This window comes from Engystomops pustulosus, chromosome 3 (assembly GCF_040894005.1).
Source record: "Engystomops pustulosus chromosome 3, aEngPut4.maternal, whole genome shotgun sequence".
In the NCBI taxonomy this organism is placed as follows: Eukaryota; Metazoa; Chordata; class Amphibia; order Anura; family Leptodactylidae; genus Engystomops; species Engystomops pustulosus.
Window position 1 is genome coordinate 143,970,999 of NC_092413.1, and position 10,966 is coordinate 143,981,964.

The window sequence follows — 10,966 nt, forward strand, 5'->3', positions numbered from 1 at the left end:
ACTTCACACTATAGAAAGACCATAGTGCGTTGCAACTTGAACCTCATTTTTAAACTCTGTAGCCACATTTCAGAATGCTTTTTTTTAAATAGATATTTTATGTGATAGAGCAGTGATGACTAATCTATGACACGCAGGTGGGGAAACTTTCGTGCTGAGAGCTTGGCACAGTGCCCTTCACTAATTAAAGGGGTATTCCCATCTGGGCATTTACATTTAATTCAATTCATTTGGCATATGTTAACACTTCTTCAATTGGATGTTATTAAAAAAATGTTCCTGTGTGAAAATAATTTCTTATAAATGTCGCCGTATTGTCCCTTAGACTGACCACCTGGTTTCAGCGATCATCACAGGACCTGCAGTAACTCCCAGACATTTCATATACAAAAACCTTTTGTTTCTTGGTGCAATCGCTTCAGCAGAGGTGTCCAGGGACACAGTCTTGTTCTAAGGGACCATATCACTACATTTATGAGAAATTATCATTAAAGAAATGTTTATTTATGGCAGATTAATCAAACTGAATGTGAATGCCCAGACGAGAATACCCCTTTAAGGCAGACTTTCACCCAGACAGCTAGGAGCACTAGAACTGTGTCCGACACAAATGGTAGCATTGAAAACATTATAAAAACTATACAAATTTGGTATCCCCGTCCAAAAAAAGTTTTTGTCAATTTTGTCAGCACACCTATATGCTTGCTCTGTCCTCTACATAGATTTTTACAAACTGCAGACAGGACATTATTAAAATGAAGCCTGTCAAAGCTGTACCTTTGTTTTCATTATACTATTTGTTCCCTAATGTTTTTAGCACACATTTGAGGCCTTCACAAAACAGCCATGCTAATAATAAAGTTACAGTTGGTACAGAAAGTATTTGGACCCATTTAAAGGAAACCTACCATTTGATTTGATGCATTATGAAGCAAACATACCTTGAGAATGATGTAGCTGATGCAGGATCATATCTTGGTTAATCATGGGCTTAGTGGTTTTGCTGAAAAACAATTATAACATTCAGGACCTTGGGAAAGCAGGGTAAGGCTGGCTGCCTAGATAAACACATTACACAGAGCTTGTAATTAGAAATGGCGGTTTGGTCAAGACATGACTAATCAACCTGAGCTGGATCACTCATACACAGCAGCTGGGGGATGGTGCAGCAATTGATTATTCTGCCTTCAGGGACAACCCAGGGATTACGGTACATCCTCCTCTCTTGCAGTGAAAAACTCATGTGATAGTAGAATCGGTGATCCAGCCATAGAAGCGACAGAGCTTCAATATCATAATATATCTGTTTTATCAGCATAACCACTCAGCACAAGGATTAACAAAGATATGATCTCACTTCAAAGTTGATTTTCTGGATGATGCACCACACCAGACCATGAAAGAATCATCATCTAGAATCTGCTTGGCTACTTGACAAAATGCTGCAAGTGGTTTATTAGGCCAATTTCTGATGACAGGTTCCCTTTAATGACTCTATTTTTAGAATCTGACATGTGTCACGATAATTTTGACTTTTGACCCGTTGTACTGTACTGTATTATAAAATTTTGAAAATTCATTTAGGTCAAAAATTATACTTTCACAATGAATTAAATGATGAAATGCTCTGCAAAGTTTGACAACCAAATTTGCCCGAGTGTACACATACCCTATATGTGGTGGTATACTGCTTTATGGGTACACGGCCGGGCATGCATAGTAATGCAAACATTTGAGGGCTGTATGAGATGCACTGTATAAATAGTTAATTTTGGGGGTCTATAGCTTATTCATGAGATTTTATTAACTGTTTCAAAATCAACAAATTTGATTTTGGATTTTTAGCACTTTTTTTCTTTTGACAGATCTGGTTGAGGTCTGGTTACGCCATTCACAGCGCAGGTTCAATATTGCTTTAGATTTATTGTACAAATTAATATGGACACGGTAACACCAAATATGTAAATTCTTTGTGTTTTATATACTTTATTAATACTTTTTTTTAATATGTAACTGTGGTAATTTAAGGGACTTTTATTAGTTGAACTGCCATTCTCCCATGCAGATCCTCTCCAGTTTCCTCAGGTTTGATGGTGAACATTGGTGGAAGCCATTTTCAAGTCTCTCCAGAGTTGCTCAATTGGGTTTAGGTCAGGGCTCTGGCTCGGCCAGTCAAGGATGGTCACAGAGTTGATCTGAAGCCAATGCTTTGTTATTTTAGCTGTGTGGGTCATTGTCTTGTTAGAAGGTGAACCTTAGGCTCAGTCTGAGGTCCAGAGGATTCTAGACGAAGTTTTCATCCAGGATATCTCTGTACTTGGCCTCATTGTTCGCTCGCTCTGCTATAGTTTGAAGTCTTTGGAGGTACAAAGTATCTGTTCTTTACCACCCAAGAAGCTAGTTCCAACATAGCCCTATGATTGGGCCCTGATCCATCTTGTTATCTATCCATAATCAATCTCATATCTATCTATCTATCTATCTATCTATCTATCTATCTATCTATCTATCTATCTACTATCTATCTCATATATATCTATCTCCTGTCTGTGGGAGATGTATAAGATATGTCTGAGGTAAAACTGTTGTAGTTGCCCATGGAAACCAATCAGAGCTCAGATTTAGTTTTATTAACAGTTGGTGGAAAATTAAAGCTGAGCCCTGATTGGTTGCCATTGAACATATCTTCTCTCAGACACTTACAGTATGATACCGGGCTACAGATCCTCCAATAATAACACACGAAAGGTAAGCAGCACTCCAAGACATCCAATGTGATATGGGTGAACAGCATATATATAATAACATGATCATCCGATCACTTACTTTCGATATATACACTCACCGGCCACTTTATTAGGTACACCATGCTAGTAACGGGTTGGACCCCCTTTTGCCTTCAGAACTGCCTCAATTCTTTGTGGCATAGATTCAACAAGGTGCTGGAAGCATTCCTCAGAGATTTTGGTCCATATTGACATGATGGCATCACACAGTTGCTGCAGATTTGTCGGCTGCACATCCATGATGCGAATCTCCTGTTCCACCACATCCCAAAGATGCTCTATTGGATTGAGATCTGGTGACTGTGGAGGCCATTTGAGTACAGTGACCTCATTGTCATGTTCAAGAAACCAGTCTGAGATGATTCCAGCTTTATGACATGGCACATTATCCTGCTGAAAGTAGCCATCAGATGTTGGGTACATTGTGGTCATAAAGGGATGGACATGGTCAGCAACAATACTCAGGTAGGCTGTGGCATTGCAACGATGCTCAATTGGTACCAAGGGGCCCAAAGAGTGCCAAGAAAATATTCCCCACACCATGACACCATCACCACCAGCCTGAACCGTTGATACAAGGCAGGATGGATCCATGCTTTCATGTTGTTGACGCCAAATTCTGACCCTACCATCCGAATGTCGCAGCAGAAATCGAGATTTATCAGACCAGGCAACGTTTTTCCAATCTTCTACTGGCGATTTGAGTCACTGTTGCCTTTCTATCAGCTCGAACCAGTCTGCCCATTCTCCTCTGACCTCTGGCATCAACAAGGCATTTCTGCCCACAGAACTGCTGCTCACTGGATGTTTTTTCTTTTTCGGACCATTCTCTGTAAACCCTAGAGATGGTTGTGCGTGAAAATCCCAGTAGATCAGCAGTTTCCGAAATACTCAGACAAGCCCTTCTGGCACCAACAACCATGCCACGTTCAAAGGCACTCAAATCACCTTTCTTCCCCATACTGATGCTCGGTTTGAACTGCAGGAGATTGTCTTGACTATGTCTACATGCCTAAATGCACTGAGTTGCCACCATGTGATTGGCTGATTAGAAATTAAGTGTTAACGAGCAGTTGGACAGGTGTACCTAATAAAGTGGCCGGTGATATGTATAAACAAAGATTATGGCAGCACTCACTTAGAAAGTATTGAACTCAGGTGCACTTCCCAGGGCTTTGACCAAAGACCATCCACGTAATAGTAACAAAAGATGGCAGCACTCCGAGATTCCAATGTGAATATGAACATACTTGTTTATTCCAACATGTGCTAAGAAAGCTACGTTTCGGCTCCCCAAATCTGGAGCCTTTTTCAAGCTTTTTTTAACTTTTATTTATTTTTTACAATTTTTGTAGGCATATTGGCAATATATTGGATCATTATTAGAGCCTTCCTTTGATAGGGTCTACTACCACATCTACTGCTATATTTATGAATTTATTTGGCAATCTTGATTCTGGTCCTGTTCCAGTGCTGTTTCTATGTAGTTATCTTGGTTCTGGTAACGTATCTATGTAGTATTCTTAGTTACATTGCTGTTTCTCTGAAGATATCTTGGTTCTGGTAACGTACCTATGTAGTATTCATAGTTGCATTGGTGTTTCTATTAAGTCATCTTGGTTCTGGTAACCTTTCTATGTAGTATTCTTCGTTACATTGCTGTTTCTATGTAGTAACTTTGGATCTTCAATGTAGTAATCTTTGGTTTTGGTCATGTAGTAAACTTGGCTCTGGTAACAAATCTAAGTAGTAGTCTTGGTTCTGGTAACATACTGTATCTATGAACTTAGTAATTTTGGCTTTGATACTCTATCTATGAAGTAATATTAGTTTTGATATCATATGTATGTTGTAGTTGTTCCTGTGCTGTATCTATGTACTAATCTTTCTACATCCTAGGTCCTGTGATAGCCATAGGTAATAGTAGTATTAAATGGGAAACTAATGTGCATGGGGGTGGGTTCACAAAATTTGCCACTCAAGGCCCCAAAATTCCTAGTGGTGGTCCTGGTTATAGCATTAGAGTGCATGTACCTTAGCAATATAGTATTGCTTCAGGTTTACAAAGGTAAGAAAAAAAGGCTAAACCTGAAAAACAGAGCCCTGAAGAACAGTGATGTTGGCCAGATCAAAGCCGCCATATTTCTACCTGACAGCTAAAAAATGATTGGTTGCTATGAGAACAAGAATATGATCTGTGTACATGGTGGAGGGTAAATGAGATATACAAGGAGGGGGGTTTCTCCATTTTAGCTAGCTATTAACAGGATATCAGAGATGTGTTTCTGCATTTGGGAATACTGGTGTTGGCGTGCCTGTGAATTGCTTCTGGCAGCGGTGTCACGGTGCAGGTTACTGGAGAAATAGTCTTCACTGTTATTGACAGAAATGTAGAGGAGCTTTAACGTGATCACCTAACTCTTCTGCTAACTCCCCCACTTTTTCGTACTTTTTATAATTTTATGCAGACAAATATAAATCTGGGAAAGTTTTTCAGTTTCCATGGCAATCTAGGGCTGATGTGTGAGAGAGAGCGAACTAGAAGTTGCTATGGAAACTAGGCAGAGATTCATTCTGAACACCCTTCCCCCAAATAATGTTACACTGCTAACCCCTCATACTCCACACATCACACTTCTAATCCTGCCATTACATGGTGATGTCACCACTGCTGTCTGCACACTGTGACCCCTATGCCCGCCGTGTAAACCTTCCACCCCATATGTACCAGTGCCACCTCCAGCGACACGCCTTCAGTCCACCCACCCACACACCGAGGAGTCACACTGTCACCCTCCTCCTGCAGTCTGCTCACACACACACCAACACCTCACAGAGAGCATGTTACAATCACCGTCACCTCCAGGCACGCACCGGCAGAAATCAAAGACATGGCACCGGTGTACAGACTCACAAAATAAGGCATTTTACTAATAAGGAACCAGTAATTTGTATCCCTTTACCTTCCAATGTGTAAAATTCTCATGGACACTGAGTACTCCTGCAAGTAGTAACCATGTGCTTGCCAGCAAGAATGGTGTTCACACTCAAATCCACTCACTAGTAAATGGACATATAAGTCATTTTATATGTCTAGTGCTACTTATATGTTCAGTTCTATCAGTTTGTCTGTCAGAAAGAGGGAAATTGCCTGTAAACTGTACTAGGAAAGGACAACATATGGACAGTAGAAGGGCTGATAATGAAGAGGCATAAGTATATTCCGTATATCTTCCTTTATTATTCACAATTTATATTCATCTTCCAAGCCCTCCTCCCTAGGACTCACCTTCTTTCTTCTCACACTCCTTTCCATCTTCCTCCTTCTCAGAACACCCACGCTTTTCTATTCCAATAGTTTGCTCTGCCCTCCATCTTCTTTCCCCATACCTTTCTGCCATGTTTTACAATATGTTTTTTTGCTTTTTATTATTTACTCACCAGTTCTTCTCTTCTATGCCAGTATTGTTTACTGGTAAACATTATCTTGTATTCCACTTTACTGAAGAAATTGTTAATACTAATGCTACTAAGTGAACCCTGTAACATATTTTCGTCATGTATGCAGTGTATTTGGTAGAATTGTAGGCAGTTTACTTTCTGGGAACATGCAGTTTACTGCATTCCAAAGCAGGCTCTGCAGTATGCAGTGAGGGTGGAGGGAAGACTAGATAGGAAGGAGGCAACACAGAGGTTCTACTCTCTGATAATATAATTAGTCAGTGACCCATCTCTATGACAAGGTGGACACGTGTAATGCAATGTTTTGTGTGTCCTTACAAACAATTCACCAGTGACACATGATGACGCACACACACAAGAGAGACTGGTACAAGAAAAGATAAATATATAGACACCAAATAATAGACCATTTGCTACATGTTGAATCAGGACCTAGCCCACTTGTACACATTGCAGTTTTAGTGCAGAACTTTTTTTTGTTCGAGTTACCTTTCCATAGGATTAGATTAGAACAGAAACAGCTGCAGATTTCATTGTAGTGGTATTAATTTGTGGATGAGTAGATGTTTTCTTTACTTGTTTCCTTTTTACAGTGATTTTTACCAATAATATGAAAATAATAAAAAACACATTGCAATGCAAATAGTATCTAATAATGACTTTATGAACCTCTAAAAAAGCATCACAACTAAACAAACTATATAGTATTACTTTATGTGTGATGAATAACATATCACTAAATTGTTCCTTTTTGTTAATCTTAACGACATGTGACGTAATATTATTTCACATGCTGGCTTCGGGTGTATGGAGATGGCTCATGGGCTGAGCCCTCTCCATACAAGGTGGATGTTTGCTGCATATTGCAGCAATAACCCACCAGTAACACCTGCGGCCAGTGCTGGCACTGTTCATGGGTGTTAACCCTGTAAATGCCTCTGGCAAAGCTGCCAGGGACATCTCAATCTCAATTTTTTGTACAAGAGGTTTTAATTTTTGTAAATGTATGAAAACATAAAGTGGAAGTGACCAAGTAATATCAAGCGAGATATAAATATATATACTTAAACATAACCTTTAAAAAAAATTAAAAAGATTGATATTACACCTAGTACATTTCTAAAACAAAAGGAACGGCCTTGCCAATAAACGGGCAATAGGGGTCGGGGGGTACACTCAGCTCTAACAAGCGGGACTGTCCTAGATATCTCTTAACTATCATTTGTCCCGACTGCCCTGACAGACTGCCCTAGCAGAGACCATCTCTTTACCCTATGTCCTGGTGATTAGGGGAATCTCTGAGGACAGTTTTAGGGGTAATTATAAAAGAATCAGCTAACTCCTCTCAGTGGTAGACAGTTCCTGGACAAGTTAACACACAGACTTTCCATAGGTTTGGTAAATTATGGGATACTTTGATCCCTGCAGTTTAGGTTAGTGCCCGGCGCCAGCACCCGGCCAACCCGGGCAAGTGCCGGGGCCCCGGGGTACTGGAGGGGTCCACTCGGGCCCCCGGATCAATTGTACCAGTGTCGCTATAAGACACTGGTACAATTGATCACCATCCGGATCTATCACTTTTCTACCTCTATGCTGCGCTGGTCGGGAGCCCAGCATAGAGGCAGAATCTAGAACTCCCCTGTCCCGGTTCCGATGATGTGGCGCTCCGCAGGCCCAGGCCGAAGACAGCTGCAGACGCTGCTCCGGGGGAACCAGGAAAGGTGAATTCTTTTTTCTTTCCCGGAGCGAAGTCAGTGTGTCCGCGGGGGGGGGGGGATGGGGGGTGTCAGTGTCGGTGGGGGGGTCAGTGTGTCCGCGGGGGGGGGGGGGGGGGTCAGTGTCGGTGGGGGGGTCAGTGTGTCCGTGGGGGGGAGGGCTGGGTTGGTGTGTCAGCGGGGGGGGGGGGCTGGGTTAGTGTGTCAGCGGGGGAGGGCTTAGTGTGTCAGCAGGGGTGGTCAGTGTGTCCACAGGGGGAGGGAGGGGTTCAATGTGTCTGTAGGGGGAGGAGGGGGTCATTGTCTCAGCAGGAGGGGTTCAGTGTGTCCGCAGGGAAGAGAGGGGGGGTTCAGTGTGTCCGCAGGAGAGGGGGGGTTTCAGTGTGTCTGCAGGGGAGGGGGGGTTCAGTGTGTCCGCAGGGGGCGGGGATCAGTGTGTCTGCAGGGGGGGGGGGGATCAGTGTGTCCCTGGGGTCAGTGTGTCCGCAGGGGGAGGTTGGGGGGGTCAGTGTGCTTGGAGGGGAAGGGGGGTGGTCAGTGTGTCCGAAGGGGAGGGGGGGTGGTCATTGTGTCCACAGGTGGAAGGGGGGTAGTCAATGTGTCCGCAGGGGGAGGGGGCACAGTGTGGCCACTGGAGGGCGGCCCACAGAGGGGCCCACTAAGGCTCTGTCGCCCACTAAAACCTGGAGCCGGCCCTGACTGGCTGTGTGCCCCAATCCCAATTTATTATCTGACCTTTCCCCTGATTCACACGGTACCAGCGAAACAATTGGGTATACAATATCTGACACGATCAGAGATACCTTAGCAACTATGTTTTCAGCTACTAGCACCTGGCTCCTTCCCGTTGAATTCCTGTTTGTCCACTGCACATGATCAGCAGACTCGCATAGCCGCAGTTTAGCAGGGTGCTGGTGAATCCAATGTGCATGGTCACAGGAGGGCAGTGTGTCCACACGCTCTCCATGGGAGTATTTGTAAGTTACCTTGGTTACCCCATCCTGCCAAAGTGTCATATAGTGTTATAGTGTTCCCCCCCCGCATTTTACTATAGATGCGTGGGTTTTTGCAGTAGTTCCCCTCATTGTTCCATCCTAGATCAGTCCATTATTGTAATGGGTACCTTCATAAAACTTATATACGGTAGCCCCTGAGTACAAAGTAACTGTAAACTGCAGTACCCACAAACTGTCCTTCAGTTAAACCCTTCAAACAAACTGGGCTGAGGTCATGAAGAAAGAGGCTTGTTTTGACAGATATTCATATCACCAGTACGAGTCCCACGGGGCCCAAATACAATCAAATTTATCATCTCTATTTTGTTAAATAGACGTTAAATGCTCCTTGGTTGGGACCTCCTGTATTTTAGAGCATTGGTCGGTATAAGAAGGAGGTGCTCCCTTGTTTCCAACTGCCAGGGATTAGGCAGCGAGCTGCCATCAGGATATGCAGTAAGTGTCTTGAGTTGTGTTTTCCCAGACCAACATTGGTATTGAGTGACCCAGCAATAACTATCTCTACCATTTGCCAGTTGGGAATAATAGAAGTAAAGGTCCAAAAGATATGTGGCGTGTCAGCACCACATCTCCAGCAGATGTCTGGGACCTTGGGTTATATTTGGTGGAGCAGAGCTGGGGTGTGATACCATTGTGAACATATTGTTTGTCAGACCCCCGGTGACAGGGCCGTGCCCAATAATTTTTCCCATTTAATCCTATAATTGTGGCGGGGAGGATTAATAGAATAGGAATCTGCTAAGATTCTATTAATGGTGGAAATAAGGCCTTTTGTTGAGGTGCCCTCTTTACAAAATCTCTCAAAATCAGAGACCATTAGAGACCATTGGTGTATTGTATAAGGACTGTAGATATAATTTAATCTGTAGATAGCTATAGAGAGAAGAAGGTCCGGGAAATCCATTATTTCCCTAGATCTGTAGTCTGTTATGTCTGCAAACCGGAAAAGGCCAAAGGTTTATGTCCCCCATAGATGGCAATGGCTGCAATGCCGAATTTTTCCCCATGTTACATCCTGTACACAATGCATTTCTATATGGAGAGGGGAGGGGTTTCAGCCATAGCCATGCGGGCATACATTCATCTAAATGCAGCCTTAGACATTTGGCCCATGAGCCTGGAAGGTAGGCCCAGTTGTACAGGAATTAAAGAGGTTGTCAGAGTTTTGAAAAAAAAATATATGTGACCGGGAGTGGGCTGCCTAAAACAATAAAGCTGTACTTACCTTCCGGTGCCCTCCCGTATCCAGCGCTGCTGTTGCTCCGGTCCGGGCGCCATGTAAACAAACATGGCCGCCGGAGCAGCGCTGCATTCAGCTTCCGGCCGGACACGACAACCTTCCGGCCCCCATACACAATGCTGTGTATAGGGACGGATAGGCGTACCCGGCCACGGCCGTCCGGAAGCTGAATGCAGCGCTGCTCCGGCGGCCATGTTTGTTTACATGGCGCCCGGACCGGAGCAACAGCAGCGCTGGATACTGGAGGGAACTGGAAGGTAAGTACAGCTTTATTATTTTAGGCAGCCCGCTCCTGGCCACATTTTTTTTTTTTTTTAACTCGGACAACCCCTTTAAGTCATTGGCCAGTGTTCTGATTGTAAAGTGAAACATCCAATGCAGTATTGCCAGATTAATCTGGTATGCGTCATTGGCCCTAACAGTGGGGATGGTGGGGGCGTCTACCAGAGTAAAGCATTTGGGTTAATTGTGGTACTCCAGAGATTATTAATGCAGAGTAAACAAGGAGTTTGGACCACATCTACTTCGCCCAATAGTATTTTAGTAAATCAGGAACAACCAAACCACCCCTGTCCCAAGGCAGCATCATTTACTTGCTTATGTGCTCAGATAAACTGCATTACTGAATCCTGTAGTGGCCTCAACACCCTAAAGGGGACTGGGAACAGAAGGGTTTTAAACTGCTACTATCCTTCCGAAAAAGGACAGTAGAAGATTATTCCATTTGTTTAGCAGTTGCTTTAGGGA